Below are 18,189 nucleotides of genomic sequence, written 5' to 3'. Positions count from 1 at the left end.
GGTTCTGCTAAAATCAATAAGAAAAAATGAAGAAATAAAAGGGGTGTCTGTAGGGAAAAATGAGTATAAAGTCAAAGCATTTGCGGACAATCCTGTAATGATGGTAGAAGAGCCAGCGGGAAGTGTTAAAAGAATCCTAGAAGAAATAGAACAATTTGGTCAAGTTGCAGGTTTTTATTTAAACAAGAGAAAGACCAAAATTATTGCGAAAAATATGGACCAAGAATTAATAGAGGAAATGCAACAAAGTACAGGGCTGGAAGTGGTGAACAAAGTGAAGTATTTAGGAGTATGGTTAACCCCCAAGAATATATATTGATCTGTTTCAAAATAACTATGTACCTGTTTGGAATGGGATAAAAAGGGATCTGGAGGTGTGGGGAAGATTGAAGCTATCTTTTTGGGGAAGGATATCTACGATAAAGATGAGTGTGCTGCCAAGGATGTTATTTCTATTCCAATCACTACCAATAATTAAAGGGGCATCAATTTTCAAAGAATGGCAAAAAATAGTTTCAAGATATATCTGGCAGGGCAAGAAGCCAAGGATTCAGTTTAAGTTATTAACAGATGAGAGAGAGAGAGAGAGAGAGAGAGAGAGAGAGAGAGGTGGCTTCGCCCTGCCAGACTTGAAACTATATTATGAAGCATCATGCCTCTGTTTCTTAAAGGAATGGATTAAATTAGTGAATGGAGAGTTGTTAGATTTAGAAGGATTTGATAATAGATTCGGGTGGCATGCATATCTGTGGTATGAAAAGAAAAAAAATTCATAAAGGATTTGAAAACCACATCTTCCGAAGATCATTGATAGAGGTGTGGGAGAGGTATAAAAATTGGTTGGAACCAAGACTCCCCCATTGGCTTTCACCATTGGAAGTGATGAGTGTGAAAAAGATTAACATGAGGGGGAGGGGGATAACTTATGGAGAATTGATAATAAGAGAGGGGGGGAAATGGAAAATGAAGACTTATGAAGAGGTGAAAGAATTTGTTTATGATTGGTTGCACTACTACCAGATTAGTGAAATGTTTAAAAAAGACTGTAAAATGTGTGGATATGAAGGAAAAGAATCAAAATTTCAAATAGAGGTATTGAATAATGAGTATAAAAATTTGTCTAAAATGTATAGAATGTTGTTGGAATGGCATACAAAAGATGAAGAGGTGAAATCAGTAATGATACATTGGGCCAGAGACTTTGGTTATAATATACAATATGATGATTGGACGAAATTATGGAATGAAAGGTTAAAATTTACGGCGTGTACCGCGTTGAAGGAAAATGTAATGAAAATGGTATATAGATGGTACATAACGCCAGTTAAATTAGGTAAAATGTATAAAACATGTAACAAGTGTTGGAAATGTAAAGAAAAAGAAGGAACTTTCTATCATATGTGGTGGGAATGCAAAATGGTGAAAGGATTCTGGGAAACGATATATAAGGAATTGAAAAAGATGTTGAGATATACATTTGTTAGAAAACCAGAAGCCTTCTTACTAGGATTGGTAGGTAATGAAATTAATAGAAAAGATTGTAAACTTTTCCAATACGCTGTAACAGCTGCAAGAATACTTCTGGTGCAAAGATGGAAGCAGGAAGAAATCCCAAGTGTGGAAGAATGGAGAATGAAACTGACTGAATATGCGGAATTGGATAAACTGACTGGGAAGATTTGATAGCAGAAAGACCAAAAGTTTATCGAGGACTGGGGGAAATATACAGGTTATCTGAAAAGCATATGTGATGCACAGACAACGCTTGTTGGTTTTGAAGAGTCTCTGTGAAAAATTAAGAAATATTTTAAAAAAGAAAGTAGGAGAAAGGAAGAGGAATGGTTAAACTTAACTGGCGGAAGTAGATTTTTTGTGAAAAATTCCCTAAGCCCCGGGGTCTTTCTGACTTTCTGCAATTCTGACTTTCGGCAATTCACTCAAAAATGGTTCCAAATGGATGCAAATGCTCCACTGAAAAGTTTGGCGGTCGAAACAGAAGGTATTTTATCACAGGACAAGAAATCGGACCTCGACAACTTAACCGGCGGAAGAGGATTTTTTTGAAAAAATCCCTAAGCCCCAGGGTCACAATTTCAGAAAAAATCTGACTTTCAGCAATTCACTCAAAAATGGTGCCCAACGGTTGCAAATGCTCCCATGAAAGGTTTGGCGATCAAAACATAAGCCTTTTTATCACAGGACAAGAAATCAGACCTCAACAACTTAACCGCTAAGCCCCGGGGTCACAATTTCAGGAAAAATGTGACTGTAATGGGAATTGGGGTTGCTTGTGCGTAAATTCCAAACTGCTCCAAGCTGGTTGTATGGCTGAACCTTTCCCCGGTTTGACAGCCCTAACAGCGCGACTGTCTCAGTCACTGGCAGAATCCATCAGTGGGCATTTCCTGAACTTCTTCCAACATAAGAATTCCTTGACAGCAAGTCTCCGCCTATCTTCTCTGCGCGGAAGCCTTCTGTGCAGACTAGGCGTGCCAAGCGGAGGTCCTGCGCTCTCCCCACTGATCTCACTGGAAGAGTCTCGGAGCCTTCCCTCCGAAGTACTCTCAGCCTCTCCTTTCTTCCTGGTGTCACCTTGGTTTCCTTCCCCAGCGGAAGCTCTCTCTCTCCTTGCTAGTTCCCTCTCCGGCATCATTGGGGAGCCTTACCTCTCCTCTCGGCTCCGATGGCAGTTCCCTGACATCCACCTCCCTCCCAGGGCCCTCCCCCTCCCCCGTCCGTTCCTTGGACAGTGATGCGGGGAACCCCTGGAAGGAGCTATCCCCTCCCTCTGATGATTCAAACACCTCTCTCCACCTGCTGCTGTCTCTTTCCGCTGCCCAATCTCCCCAGTCGGATTCCTCTCCCTCGGATAACCCCCCTTCCTCCTCTTCGGAGGCGGGAAATCCCACAAACTCTTCTTCATCATCCGTGGGGCCAAATAGCTCCACCCAGAACCTCCCTAGTGATTTGGGCTTCCTCGGGAACCTGCGATGAAACTCCTCCTGCAGATACTCATCCCTGATCTCTTCTGCTGGAACCCATGTGTTCTCCGATTCCGACTCCCCCTCCCAAACCACCAAATATTCCACTTGCCTCCCTCTCCACCTTGAATCGAGAATTTCAGCTGCATGACCACTGAGTTCCCTTTCCTCCATCCGTGGATGCATTGGTGTTTCTCTTTCTTGTCCCAGAAATTCCCTCCCTTTCCTGTACGGTGAGAGTAAGGACCTGTGGAACACCGGGTGCAGTTTCCTGTTGGAGGGCAATTTGAGTCTAAAGGCCACAGGATTCACCTGTTGTGTTACCTCGAAATGTCCCAAGCGCCTTGGCCGTAATTTCTTACACCCCCTTTGAACGGTAACCCTTGGGTAGACAACCACACCTGGTCCCCCACTCTTATAGTTTCCCCTTCTCTGCGGTGCTTGTCTGCCTGCCTCTTGTACGCTTCTTTTGCCCTCTCCAGGTTAACCTTAAGTTGTTGGTGTAAAGCCTCCATTTCTTCCACAAATTGTTCAGCCGCCGGTACACTCCACCTTCCCTCCCCCTCCCCTGGGAAGGCCCTGGGATGACACCCGTAATTGGCCATGAATGGACTCATCCCCGTGGACACATGTTCCGCGTTATTGTATGCAAATTCAGCCAGCGCTAGTTTGTCCACCCAATCGTTCTCTCTTTCGTTGACGTAACAGCGTAGGTACTGTTGAAGTATGCTATTAGCTCTTTCTGCTTGTCCATTGGTCTTTGGGTGTCTGGCCGTCGAGAAGCTCACCTCGACGTCCAGCACGCTCATGAGCTTCCTCCAGAATCTGGAAGTAAATTGCCTGCCTCTATTGGACAAAACCCTCAAGGGGGCGCCATGCAACCTGAAAACATGATCTACAAACAGCCTAGCTGTTTCCTCTGCTGTCACTGCATGCGAGCAAGCAATAAAATGGCACATTTTGGTCATCAAGTCAACTACCACCATTACTGCTGTTTTCCCCCTGGTCTTCGGTAAATCGGTCATAAAATCAATTGATACCACTTCCCATGGTTTCTCTGGTGTGGGTAAGGGTTCCAGTAACCCCGCGGGTGCTGCCCTCTCCCCTTTAGCTCGCTGGCAGCACTCGCACCCCCGTACGTATTCCCTCACATCTTCCCTCACCCTTGGCCACCAGAACTGCCTGGTGACTAGCAGCATGGTTTTGTGTTGACCGAAATGTCCCGCTGTGGGGTTGTCATGAAATTGTTTGAGTATTCTTCTCCTCAAGTCCCCTTCGGGTATGTACAACGCACCCTTATAGTACAAAGCCCCCTCCTTAACCTCAACCCCCCCTGATTTTCTTCTGCATCTCGGATCTTCCTGATTTTGGTTTGGGCGTACTGGTCATCCCTCGTCAACCCGGCTAGTTCTTGTCTCCCTACCAACACTCCCCCACACAACCATCGGTCCTCGGGTATGACATGACGTACTTCCGGCACTCCCTCTCCTTCCAAGTACTCGGGTTTGCGGGAAAGAGACCTGCTCTGACGTTTTCCTTCCCAGGCACGTACCTAATCTCAAAAAAACCTTGGAAAACTCCTGTGCCCATCGCACCTGTCTTTGGTTCAGGACTCGTGCAGTCCTCCAATATTCCAGGTTCTTATGGTCCGTACACACCTGGCTCTTGTGCTGTGCACCTATTAGAAAATGTCTCCAGCGGCGAAAAGCCTCGTGAATTGCCAGCAGTTCCCGGTCATACACCGTGTAGTTTTGTTCTGACTTGTTCAGCTTCCTTGAGAAAAAGGCGCACGGCTTCCACACTCCCCGATTTCCCGGCTGGAGCAATACGGCTCCCACTGCTCTGTCTGACGCGTCAGTCTCCAGCCTCATCGGCTTCTGCAGATCCACGTGTAAGAGTTGCTCTTCCGAAGAGAACGCCCTTTTTAGCTTTTCAAAGGACTGCTGAGCCTCTTCCGTCCATTCAAACTTCTTCTTGCTGCTGAGGCAATCGGTTATGGGTGCCGTTAAATGGGCGAAGTTCTTGATGAACTTCCTATAGAAGTTTCCAAACCCCAGGAACCTCTGTACGTCCTTCCGGTTCTTGGGAGTCTTCCATTCTAGCACTGCCTGCACCTTGCCTGGGTCCATGGCTAAGCCTTTGTCCAACAACCTGTAACCCAGGAACTCCACCTCTCAGGCGTGGAATTGGCACTTCTCCAGTTTGACCCACAGCTGGTGCTCCTGCAGTCTTTTCAGCACTTCCCTGACGTCCTTTACATGCTGCTCTTCATTCTCCGAGTAGATTAGCACGTCGTCCAAGAAAGCCACGCAATTCTTGTACAGCAGGGACCCCAGCACGTGGTGCATGAAAGCTTGAAATGTGCTTGAGCCTGATTGTAATCCGAAAGGCATAACTAAGTACTCAAAGGCCCCCAGAGGAGTGAACATGGTGGTTTTCCATTCACCCCCTCCCTCATCCTTATCAAATTGTATGCCCCTCGAAGGTCCAACTTGGTAAACACCTTCCCTTTCCTTACCCTGGTCAAAATGTCGTCAATTCTGGGCATTGGGAAGGTCACTGGTTCCGACACCAGGTTCAAGGCCCGGTAATCTACGACCAACCTGGGCTCTTTGGAGTCTCTCTTGTCCACAAAGAACACTGGACTGCCCCCCACCGCTCTTGATTCTCGTATGAAACCCCTCTTCAGGTTCTTGTCAATAAACGTCCGCAACTCCTGCATCTCCCTGTCTGACATGGCATACAGCTTACCCACTGGCAGCTGAGCCCCTGGGAGTAGGTTGATCTGACAGTCAAAGGGCCTGTGAGGGGGTTGCCTATTTGTCTCCTTCGCGCTGAAGACTTCTTCCAAGTCAGCGTACTGAGGTGGTACCCTCCCCTTTTCTCCTACCGCCATCCCTGCCACCCTGGCTACTGCCATCCTCGGGGTTTCCCCCCCGCGGCAGTGCTCTACGCAGTGGGCTGACCCAAAGGTGACTGTCCGCTGGTGCCACCCTACTACTGGATCGTGCAGTGCCAGCCAACCCATTCCCAGTATGATTGGTGGTCCTGCTAATGTGGCTAGGTGAAAGGCAATTGTCTCTGTGTGTCTGGAGACCGTCATTTTCATGGGAGGGGTCTGGTGGGTTACTTCCCCCCCCCAAGAGTTCTCTCCCATCAATGGTTGATACTTGCAAGGGGTGTTCTAGAGGCACCACGTGGAGCTGGTGTTCTAGCGCAAAATCCTTGCTAAAGAAGTTGCAAGAGCTGCCTGAATCCAGCAGCGCCTTCACCTTAATTGGGTGTCCGTTGGGGAGTTCTAGCACCACCTCTATGGCTATGGCTGCTCGGGGAGGGTCTGGTTTGGGCACTTCTACTGGTTGCTCGCCTGGCTGCTGTGCCCGCTCTCCTGCAGCCAAGCATTGCCGTTTCCCTGCTCCTTATCTCTTTCCTCCTCACTCCCAACTGCCCCCACCATTCCTTGCCACGCCTTTTTCTGAGGGCAGAATCTGGCAAAATGTCCCGGCTGCTGGCAGAGGAAACACTTCTTATTCGCTTTCCCCTCCTTCTTACGAACCTCGCTGGAGTTTGAAACCCCCCCCGCGCGCACTCCTCCAATCTCCATTGGTTCCGCGGGCGGCGCAGTTGGCTCCGGCACGTCCGGAATGCGGTTGTCATACCAACGCTCTGCTCTCCCTTCCCGCCTTTCTAGAGCGTGCGCCTCTTGCCGTACTCCCACAGCAAGCGCCCTCTTGGTCAGCTGGTCCATCGATTCCGGACGGGGCGAGCGGGAAAGTTCATCTCTCACCCAAGGGGATAAGCCTTCCTCAAATAACATTTGCACTGGTTCTGAACTCAGTTCCCAACCAAGTTTATGGATCAGCATCGCAAATCGCGACCAGTACTCTCTCACTGACTGGTTCCCTTGTTTGCACCCCATCAGTTCTTTGCGGGTCACGCTTTGCTTCACATCACTAGAGAACATATGGTCCATGGCGCTAAAAAAATTTCTCAAATCCTTCAAGGCAGCATTCTCCGCCGCCATTAAGGGTCTAATCCAATCTCGGGCCCCCCCTTCCAGGTGCCCTACCACAAAAGCGACCCTTCCCCCATCGTCTACAAAGTCATCATACTGCAGGTCCAGAGCGTACTGCACTTCTGTCTTAAATGCATTATAATCGCTGGGATTGCCCCCAAACTTCTGCACTAGTCCTGGTACCTTCCTTGTGATGGGGGTGGGCTTCCCCTGGGCATCCTGAGTCCGCCTTTCATCCAGCCGCGCCGCTAGTAGAGCCAGTTGCTGTTCCAAATCTCTGTTTCTCTCCTCCAGAGTTGGTCCTCCTCTGGCCCCCTCTCCGGCGCCGGCTCCTCCGGTTTGACTCATGATGCTGCCCCTGCTGCTCTGCGCACAAGCAACTTAGAGGACTGACGGATTGCTGTAATGGGAATTGGGGTTGCTTGTGCGTAAATTCCAAACTGCTCCAAGCTGGTTGTATGGCTGAACCTTTCCCCGGTTTGACAGCCCTAACAGCGCGACTGTCTCAGTCACTGGCAGAATCCGTCAGTGGGCATTTCCTGAACTTCTTCCAACATAAGAATTCCTTGACAGCAAGTCTGCGCCTATCTTCTCTGCGCGGAAGCCTTCTGCGCAGAGTAGGCGTGCCAAGCGGAGGTCCTGCGCTCTCCCCACTGATCTCACTGGAAGAGTCTCGGAGCCTTCCCTCCGAAGTACTCTCAACCTCTCCTTTCTTCCTGGTGTCACCTTGATTTCCTTCCCCAGAGGAAGCTCTCTCTCTCTCCTTGCTAGTTCCCTCTCCGGCATCATTGGGGAGCCTTATCTCTCCTCTCGGCTCCGATGGCAGTTCCCTGACAGTGACTTTCGGCAATTCACACAAAAATGGTGTGTAAGAAGGCTTTTTATCACAGGAAAAGTAATCAGCCCTCGACAACATAACCGGCAGAAAAAGATTTTTTTGAAAAAATCCCTAAGCCCCGGGGTCACAATATCATCAAAATCTGACTTTCGGCAATAGACTCAAAAATGGTGCCAAATGTTTGCAAATGCTTCCCTGAGATGTCTGGCTGTCGAAACAGAAGGCTTTTTATCACAGGAAAATAAATCAGCCCTCGAAAATTTAACTGTCAGAAAAACATCTTTTTGAAAAAATCCCTAAGCCCCGGGGTCACAATTTCATCAAAAATCTGACTTTCGGCAATTGACTCAAAAATGGTGCCAAACGGTTGCAAATGCGCCCCTGAAAGGTTTGGCGGTCGAAACTGAAGGCTTTTTATCACAGGACAGAAAATCCTTATCCGGCAGAAAAAAATTTTTTTGAAAAAATCCCTAAGCCCCGGGGCCACAATTTCATCATAAATCTGACTTTCGGCAATTCACTCAAAAATGGTGCCAAACGGTTGGAAATGCTCTCCTGAGAGGTTTGGCGGTCGAAACAGAAGGCTTTTTATCACAGGACAGAACATCCTTAACCGGCAGAAAATGATTTTTTTCAAAAAATCCCTCATACCCGGGGTCACAATTTCAGCAAAAATCTGACTTTCGGCAATTCACTCAAAAATGGTGCCAAACGGTTGCAAATGCTCCCCTGAGAGGTTTGGCAGTCGAAACAGAAGGCTTTTTATCACAGGACAGAACATCCTTAACCGGCAGAAAATGATTTTTTTGAAAAAATGCCTAAGCCCCGGGGTCACAATTTCACCTTAAATCTGACTTTCGGCAATTGACTCAAAAATGGTGCCAAACGGTTGCAAATGCGCCCCTGAAAGGTTTGGCGGTCGAAACTGAAGGCTTTTTATCACAGGACAGAAAATCCTTATCCGGCAGAAAAATATTTTTTTGAAAAAATCCCTAAGCCCCGGAGTCACAATTTCATCATAAATATGACTTTCGGCAATTCACTCAAAAATGGTGCCAAACGGTTGGAAATGCTCTCCTGAGAGGTTTGGCGGTCGAAACAGAAGGCTTTTTATCACAGGACACAACATCCTTAACCGGCAGAAAATGATTTTTTTCAAAAAATCCCTAAGACCCGGGGTCACAATTTCAGCAAAAATCTGACTTTCGGCAATTCACTCAAAAATGGTGCCAAACGGTTGCAAATGCTCCCCTGAGAGGTTTGGCAGTCGAAACAGAAGGCGTTTTATCATGGGAAAAGAAACCAGCCCTCGAAAACTTAATTGGCAGAAAAACCTTTTTTTGAAAAAATCCCTAAGCCCCGGGGTAAGAATATCATCAAAATCTGACTTTCGGCAATAGACTCAAAAATGGTGCCAAATGTTTGCAAATGCTTCCCTGAGATGTCTGGCTGTCGAAACAGAAGGCTTTTTATCACAAGAAAATAAATCAGCCCTCGAAAATTTAACTATCAGAAAAACATCTTTTTGGAAAAAATTCCTAAGCCCCGGGGTCACAATTTCATCAAAAATCTGACTTTCGGCAATTGACTCAGAAATGGTGCCAAACGGTTGCAAATGCGCCCCTGAAAGGTTTGGCGGTCGAAACAGAAGGCTTTTTATCACAGGACAGAAAATCCTTATCCGGCAGAAAAATAGTTTTTTGAAAAAATCCCTAAGCCCCGGGGTCACAATTTCATCATAAATCTGACTTTCGGCAATTGACTCAAAAATGGTGCCAAACGGTTGCAAATGCGCCTCTGAAAGGTTTGGCGGTCGAAACTGAAGGCTTTTTATGACAGGACAGAAAATCCTTAACCGGCAGAAAAAGATTTTTTTGAAAAAATCCCTAAGCAACGGGGTCACAATTTCATCAAAAATTTGACTTTTGGCAATTCAATCAGGAATGGTGCCCAACAGTTGCAAATGCTCCCCTGAGAGGTTTGGCGGTCGAAACAGAAGGCTTTTTTATCACAGGAAGGAATTCAGCCCTCGAAAACTTAACTGGCAGGAAAAGATTATTTTGAAAAAATCCCTAAGCCCTGGGGTCACAATTTCATCAAAAATCTGACTTTCGGCAATTCACTCAAAAAAGGTGCCAAATGGTTGCAAATGCTCCCCTGAGAGGTTTAGCGGTCGAAACAGAAGACTTTTTATCACAGGAAAAGTAATCAGCACTCGACAACATAACCGGCAGAAAAAGATTTTTTTGAAAAAATCCCTAAGCCCCGGGGTCACAATTTCATAAAAAATCTGACTTTCGGCAATTGACACAAAAATGGTGCCAAACGGTTGCAAATGCGCCCCTGAAAGGTTTGGCGGTCGAAACAGAAGGCTTTTTATCACAGGACAGAAAATCCTTATCTGGCAGAAAAATATTTTTTTGAAAAAAACCCTTTTTACAATTTCAGCAAAAATTCACCATTTTTGAGTGAATTGCCGAAAGTCAGATTTTTGATGAAATTGTGACCCCAGGGCTTAGGGATTTTTTCAAAATAATCTTTTCCTGCCAGTTAAGTTTTCGAGGGCTGAATTCCTTCCTGTGATAAAAAGGCCTTCTGTTTCGACCGCCAAACCTCTCAGGGGAGCATTTGCACACAATATAATCAAAATCTGACTTTCGGCAATAGACTCAAAAATGGTGTCAAATGTTTGCAAATGCTTCCCTGAGATGTCTGGCTGTCGAAACAGAAGGCTTTTTATCACAGGAAAATAAATCAGCCCTCGAAAATTTAACAGTCAGAAAAACATCTTTTTGAAAAAATCCCTAAGCCCCTGGGTCACAATTTCATCAAAAATCTGACTTTCGGCAATTGACTCAGAAATGGTGCCAAACGGTTGCAAATGCGCCCCTGAAAGGTTTGGCGGTCGAAACAGAAGGCTTTTTATCACAGGACAGAAAATCCTTATCTGGCAGAAAAATATTTTTTTGAAAAAAACCCTAAGCCCCGGGGTCACAATTTCATCATAAATTGGACTTTCGGCAATTCACTCAAAAATGGTGCCAAACGGTTGCAAATGCTCCCCTGAGAGGTTTGGCAGTCGAAACAGAAGGCGTTTTATCATAGGAAAAGAAATCAGCCCTCGAAAACTTATTTGGCAGAAAAACCTTTTTTTGAAAAAATCCCTAAGCCCCGGGGTAAGAATATCATCAAAATCTGACTTTCGGCAATAGACTCAAAAATGGTGCCAAATGTTTGCAAATGCTTCCCTGAGATGTCTGGCTGTCGAAACAGAAGGCTTTTTATCACAGGAAAAGAAATCAGCCCTCGACAACATAACCGGCAGAAAAACATTTTTTTGAAAAAATCCCTAAGCCCCGGGGTCACAATTTCATCAAAAATCTGACTTTCGGCAATTGACTCAGAAATGGTGCCAAACGGTTGCAAATGCGCCCCTGAAAGGTTTGGCGGTCGAAACTGAAGGCTTTTTATCACAGGACAGAAAATCCTTATCCGGCAGAAAAATATTTTTTTGAAAAAATCCCTAAGCCCCGGAGTCACAATTTCATCATAAATATGACTTTCGGCAATTCACTCAAAAATGGTGCCAAACGGTTGGAAATGCTCTCCTGAGAGGTTTGGCGGTCGAAACAGAAGGCTTTTTATCACAGGACAGAACATCCTTAACCGGCAGAAAATGATTTTTTTGAAAAAATCCCTAAGCCCCAGGGTCACAATTTCATCAAAAATCTGACTTTCAGCAATTGACTCAAAAATGGTGCCAAACGGTTGCAAATACTCCCATGACATGTTTGGCGGTCGAAACAGAATGCTTTTTATCACAGGAGAAGAAATCAGCCCTCGACAACTTAACCGTCAGAAATTTTTTTTTTGAAAAAATCCCTAAGCCCCGGGGTCACAATTTCATCAAAAATCTGACTTTCAGCAATTCACTTTAAAATGGTGCCAAACGGTTGCAAATGCTCCCCTGAGATCTTTGGCGGTCAAAACAGAAGTCTTTTTATCACAGGACAATAAATCAGCCCCCGACAACTTAATTGGAAGAAAAAGATTTTTTTGAAAAAATCCCTAAGCCCCAGGGTCACAATTTCATCAAAAATCTGACTTTCGGTAATTCACTTTAAAATGGTGCCAAACGTTTGCAAATACTCCCATGAGATGTTTGGCGGTCGAAACAGAATGCTTTTTATCACAGGAGAAGAAATCAGCCCTCGACAACTTAACTGTCAGAATTTTTTTTTTAAAAAAAAATCCCTAAGCCCCGGGGTCACAATTTCATCAAAAATCTGACTTTCGGCAATTGACTCAAAAATGGTGCCAAACGGTTGCAAATGCTCCCCTGAGAGGTTTGGGGGTCGAAACAGAAGGCTTTTTATCACAGGAAAAGAAATCAGCCCTCGACAACTTAACTGTCAGAAATTTTTTTTTTGAAAAAAAATCCCTAAGCCCCGGGGTCACAATTTCATCAAAAATCTGAGTTTCAGCAATTCACTTTAAAATGGTGCCAAACGGTTGCAAATGCTCCCCTGAGATCTTTGGCGGTCAAAACAGAAGTCTTTTTATCACAGGACAATAAATCAGCCCCCGACAACTTAATTGGAAGAAAAAGATTTTTTTGAAAAAATCCCTAAGCCCCAGGGTCACAATTTCATCAAAAATCTGACTTTCAGCAATTGACTCAAAAATGGTGCCAAACGGTTGCAAATACTCCCATGAGATGTTTGGCGGTCGAAACAGAATGCTTTTTATCACAGGAGAAGAAATCAGCCCTCGACAACTTAACTGTCAGAATTTTTTTTTTTAAAAAAAATCCCTAAGCCCCAGGGTCACAATTTCATCAAAAATCTGACTTTCGGCAATTGACTCAAAAATGGTGCCAAACGGTTGCAAATGCTCCCCTGAGAGGTTTGGGGGTCGAAACAGAAGGCTTTTTATCACAGGAAAAGAAATCAGCCCTCGACAACTTAACTGTCAGAAAATTTATTTTTTAAAAAAATCCCTAAGCCCCGGGGTCACAATTTCATCAAAAATCTGACTTTCGGCAATTCACACAAAAATGGTGCCAAACGGTTGCAAATGCTCCCCTGAGAGGTTTGGGGGTCGAAACAGAAGGCTTTTTATCACAGGAAAAGAAATCAGCCCTCGACAACTTAACTGTCAGAATTTTTTTTTTTTAAAAAATTCCCTAAGCCCCGGGGTCACAACTTCATCAAAAATCTGACTTTCAGCAATTGACTCAAAAATGGTGCCAAACGGTTGCAAATACTCCCATGAGATCTTTGGCGGTCGAAACAGAATGCTTTTTATGACAGGAGAAGAAATCAGCCCTCGACAACTTAACCGGCAGAAATTTTTTTTTTGAAAAAATCCCTAAGCCCCGGGGTCACAATTTCATCAAAAATCTGACTTTCGGCAATTGACTCAAAAATGGTGCCAAACGGTTGCAAATGCTCCCCTGATAGGTTTGGGGGTCGAAACAGAAGGCTTTTTATCACAGGAAAAGAAATCAGCCCTCGACAACTTAACTGTCAGAATTTTTTTTTTAAAAAAAAATCCCTAAGCCCCTCTTGTCACAACTTCATCAAAAATCTGACTTTCAGCAATTGACTCAAAAATGGTGCCAAACGGTTGCAAATACTCCCATGACATGTTTGGCGGTCGAAACAGAATGCTTTTTATCACAGGAGAAGAAATCAGCCCTCGACAACTTAACCGTCAGAAATTTTTTTTTTGAAAAAATCCCTAAGCCCCGGGGTCACAATTTCATCAAAAATCTGACTTTCAGCAATTCACTTTAAAATGGTGCCAAACGGTTGCAAATGCTCCCCTGAGATCTTTGGCGGTCAAAACAGAAGTCTTTTTATCACAGGACAATAAATCAGCCCCCGACAACTTAATTGGAAGAAAAAGATTTTTTTGAAAAAATCCCTAAGCCCCAGGGTCACAATTTCATCAAAAATCTGACTTTCGGTAATTCACTTTAAAATGGTGCCAAACGTTTGCAAATACTCCCATGAGATGTTTGGCGGTCGAAACAGAATGCTTTTTATCACAGGAGAAGAAATCAGCCCTCGACAACTTAACTGTCAGAATTTTTTTTTTAAAAAAAAAATCCCTAAGCCCCGGGGTCACAATTTCATCAAAAATCTGACTTTCGGAAATTGACTCAAAAATGGTGCCAAACGGTTGCAAATGCTCCACTGAGAGGTTTGGGGGTCGAAACAGAAGGCTTTTTATCACAGGAAAAGAAATCAGCCCTCGACAACTTAACTGTCAGAAATTTTTTTTAAAAAAAAAATCCCTAAGCCCCGGGGTCACAACTTCATCAAAAATCTGACTTTCCGCAATTGACTCAAAAATGGTGCCAAACGGTTGCAAATGCTCCCCTTAAAGGTTTGGCGTTCGACACAGAAGGCTTTTTATCACAGGACAAGAAGTCAGCCCTCGACAACGTAAGCGGCAGAATTTTTTTTTTTGAAAAAATCCCTAAACCCCGGGGTCACAATTTCATCAAAAATCTGACTTTCGGCAATTGACTCAAAAATGGTGCCAAACGGTTGCAAATGCTTCCCTGAGAGGTTTGGGGGTCGAAACAGAAGGCTTTTTATCACAGGAAAAGAAATCAGCCCTCGACAACTTAACTGTCAGAAATTTTTTTTTTGAAAAAAAATCCCTAAGCCCCGGGGTCACAATTTCATCAAAAATCTGACTTTCAGCAATTCACTTTAAAATGGTGCCAAACGGTTGCAAATGCTCCCCTGAGATCTTTGGCGGTCAAAACAGAAGTCTTTTTATCACAGGACAATAAATCAGCCCCCGACAACTTAATTGGAAGAAAAAGATTTTTTTGAAAAAATCCCTAAGCCCCAGGGTCACAATTTCATCAAAAATCTGACTTTCGGTAATTCACTTTAAAATGGTGCCAAACGTTTGCAAATACTCCCATGAGATGTTTGGCGGTCGAAACAGAATGCTTTTTATCACAGGAGAAGAAATCAGCCCTCGACAACTTAACTGTCAGAATTTTTTTTTTTAAAAAAAAATCCCTAAGCCCCGGGGTCACAATTTCATCAAAAATCTGACTTTCGGAAATTGACTCAAAAATGGTGCCAAACGGTTGCAAATGCTCCCCTGAGAGGTTTGGGGGTCGAAACAGAAGGCTTTTTATCACAGGAAAAGAAATCAGCCCTCGACAACTTAACTGTCAGAAAATTTTTTTTTTAAAAAAATCCCTAAGCCCCGGGGTCACAATTTCATCAAAAATCTGACTTTCGGCAATTGACTCAAAAATGGTGCCAAACGTTTGCAAATACTCCCATGAGATGTTTGGCGGTCGAAACAGAATGCTTTTTATCACAGGAGAAGAAATCAGCCCTCGACAACTTAACCGGCAGAAATTTTTTTTTTGAAAAAAACCCTAAGCCCCGGGGTCACAATTTCATCAAAAATCTGACTTTCGGAAATTGACTCAAAAATGGTGCCAAACGGTTGCAAATGCTCCCCTGAGATCTTTGGCGGTCAAAACAGAAGTCTTTTTATCACAGGACAATAAATCAGCCCCCGACAACTTAATTGGCAGAAAAAGATTTTTTTGAAAAAATCCCTAAGCCCCAGGGTCACAATTTCATCAAAAATCTGACTTTCGGTAATTCACTTTAAAATGGTGCCAAACGTTTGCAAATGCTCCACTGAGATGTTTGGCGGTCGAAACAGAATGCTTTTTATCACAGGAGAAGAAATCAGCCCTCGACAACTTAACTGTCAGAATTTTTTTTTAAAAAAAAAAAATCCCTAAGCCCCGGGGTCACAATTTCATCAAAAATCTGACTTTCGGCAATTGACTCAAAAATGGTGACAAACGGTTGCAAATGCTCCACTGAGAGGTTTGGGGGTCGAAACAGAAGGCTTTTTATCACAGGAAAAGAAATCAGCCCTCGACAACTTAACTGTCAGAAATTTTTTTTTTAAAAAAAAATCCCTAAGCCCCGGGGTCACAACTTCATCAAAAATCTGACTTTCGGCAATTGACTCAAAAATGGTGCCAAACGGTTGCAAATACTCCCATGAGATGTTTGGCGGTCGAAACAGAATGCTTTTTATCACAGGAGAAGAAATCAGCCCTCGACAACTTAACTGTCAGAATTTTTTTTTAAAAAAAAAATCCCTAAGCCCCGGGGTCACAATTTCATCAAAAATCTGACTTTCGGCAATTGACTCAAAAATGGTGCCAAACGGTTGCAAATGCTCCCCTGAGAGGTTTGGGGGTCGAAACAGAAGGCTTTTTATCACAGGAAAAGAAATCAGCCCTCGACAACTTAACTGTCAGAAAATTTATTTTTTAAAAAAATCCCTAAGCCCCGGGGTCACAATTTCATCAAAAATCTGACTTTCGGCAATTCACACAAAAATGGTGCCAAACGGTTGCAAATGCTCCCCTGAGAGGTTTGGGGGTCGAAACAGAAGGCTTTTTATCACAGGAAAAGAAATCAGCCCTCGACAACTTAACTGTCAGAATTTTTTTTTTTTTTTAAAAAATCCCTAAGCCCCGGGGTCACAACTTCATCAAAAATCTGACTTTCAGCAATTGACTCAAAAATGGTGCCAAACGGTTGCAAATACTCCCATGAGATCTTTGGCGGTCGAAACAGAATGCTTTTTATCACAGGAGAAGAAATCAGCCCTCGACAACTTAACCGGCAGAAATTTTTTTTTTGAAAAAATCCCTAAGCCCCGGGGTCACAATTTCATCAAAAATCTGACTTTCGGCAATTGACTCAAAAATGGTGCCAAACGGTTGCAAATGCTCCCCTGATAGGTTTGGGGGTCGAAACAGAAGGCTTTTTATCACAGGAAAAGAAATCAGCCCTCGACAACTTAACTGTCAGAATTTTTTTTTAAAAAAAAAAATCCCTAAGCCCCTCTTGTCACAACTTCATCAAAAATCTGACTTTCAGCAATTGACTCAAAAATGGTGCCAAACGGTTGCAAATACTCCCATGACATGTTTGGCGGTCGAAACAGAATGCTTTTTATCACATTAGAAGAAATCAGCCCTCGACAACTTAACCGTCAGAAATTTTTTTTTTGAAAAAATCCCTAAGCCCCGGGGTCACAATTTCATCAAAAATCTGACTTTCAGCAATTCACTTTAAAATGGTGCCAAACGGTTGCAAATGCTCCCCTGAGATCTTTGGCGGTCAAAACAGAAGTCTTTTTATCACAGGACAATAAATCAGCCCCCGACAACTTAATTGGAAGAAAAAGATTTTTTTGAAAAAATCCCTAAGCCCCAGGGTCACAATTTCATCAAAAATCTGACTTTCGGTAATTCACTTTAAAATGGTGCCAAACGTTTGCAAATACTCCCATGAGATGTTTGGCGGTCGAAACAGAATGCTTTTTATCACAGGAGAAGAAATCAGCCCTCGACAACTTAACTGTCAGAATTTTTTTTTTTTTAAAAAATCCCTAAGCCCCGGGGTCACAATTTCATCAAAAATCTGACTTTCGGCAATTGACTCAAAAATGGTGCCAAACGGTTGCAAATGCTCCCCTGAGAGGTTTGGGGGTCGAAACTGAAGGCTTTTTATCACAGGAAAAGAAATCAGCCCTCGACAACTTAACTGTCAGAAAATTTTTTTAAAAAAAAAATCCCTAAGCCCCGGGGTCACAATTTCATCAAAAATCTGACTTTCGGCAATTGACTCAAAAATGGTGCCAAACGGTTGCAAATGCTCCCCTGAGAGGTTTGGGGGTCGAAACAGAAGGCTTTTTATCACAGGAGAAGAAATCAGCCCTCGACAACTTAACTGTCAGAAATTTTTTTTTAAAAAAAAATCCCTAAGCCCCGGGGTCACAATTTCATCAAAAATCTGACTTTCGGCAATTCACACAAAAATGGTGCCAAACGGTTGCAAATGCTCCCCTGAGAGGTTTGGGGGTCGAAACAGAAGGCTTTTTATCACAGGAAAAGAAATCAGCCCTCGACAACTTAACTGTCAGAAATTTTTTTTCCAAAAAAAAATCCCTAAGCCCCGGGGTCACAATTTCATCAAAAATCTGACTTTTGGCAATTGACTCAAAAATGGTGCCAAACGGTTGCAAATGCTCCCCTGAGAGGTTTGGGGGTCGAAACAGAAGGCTTTTTATCACAGGAGAAGAAATCAGCCCTCGACAACTTAACTGTCAGAATTTTTTTTTAAAAAAAAAATCCCTAAGCCCCGGGGTCACAATTTCATCAAAAATCTGACTTTCGGCAATTGACTCAAAAATGGTGCCTAACGGTTGCAAATGCTCCCCTGAGAGGTTTGGGGGTCGAAACAGAAGGCTTTTTATCACAGGAGAAGAAATCAGCC

This window comes from Podarcis gaigeae (assembly GCF_964106915.1).
Source record: "Podarcis gaigeae genome assembly, chromosome: 8".
Taxonomy (NCBI): domain Eukaryota; kingdom Metazoa; phylum Chordata; class Lepidosauria; order Squamata; family Lacertidae; genus Podarcis; species Podarcis gaigeae.
Note: the sequence above shows the minus strand (reverse complement) of the source record.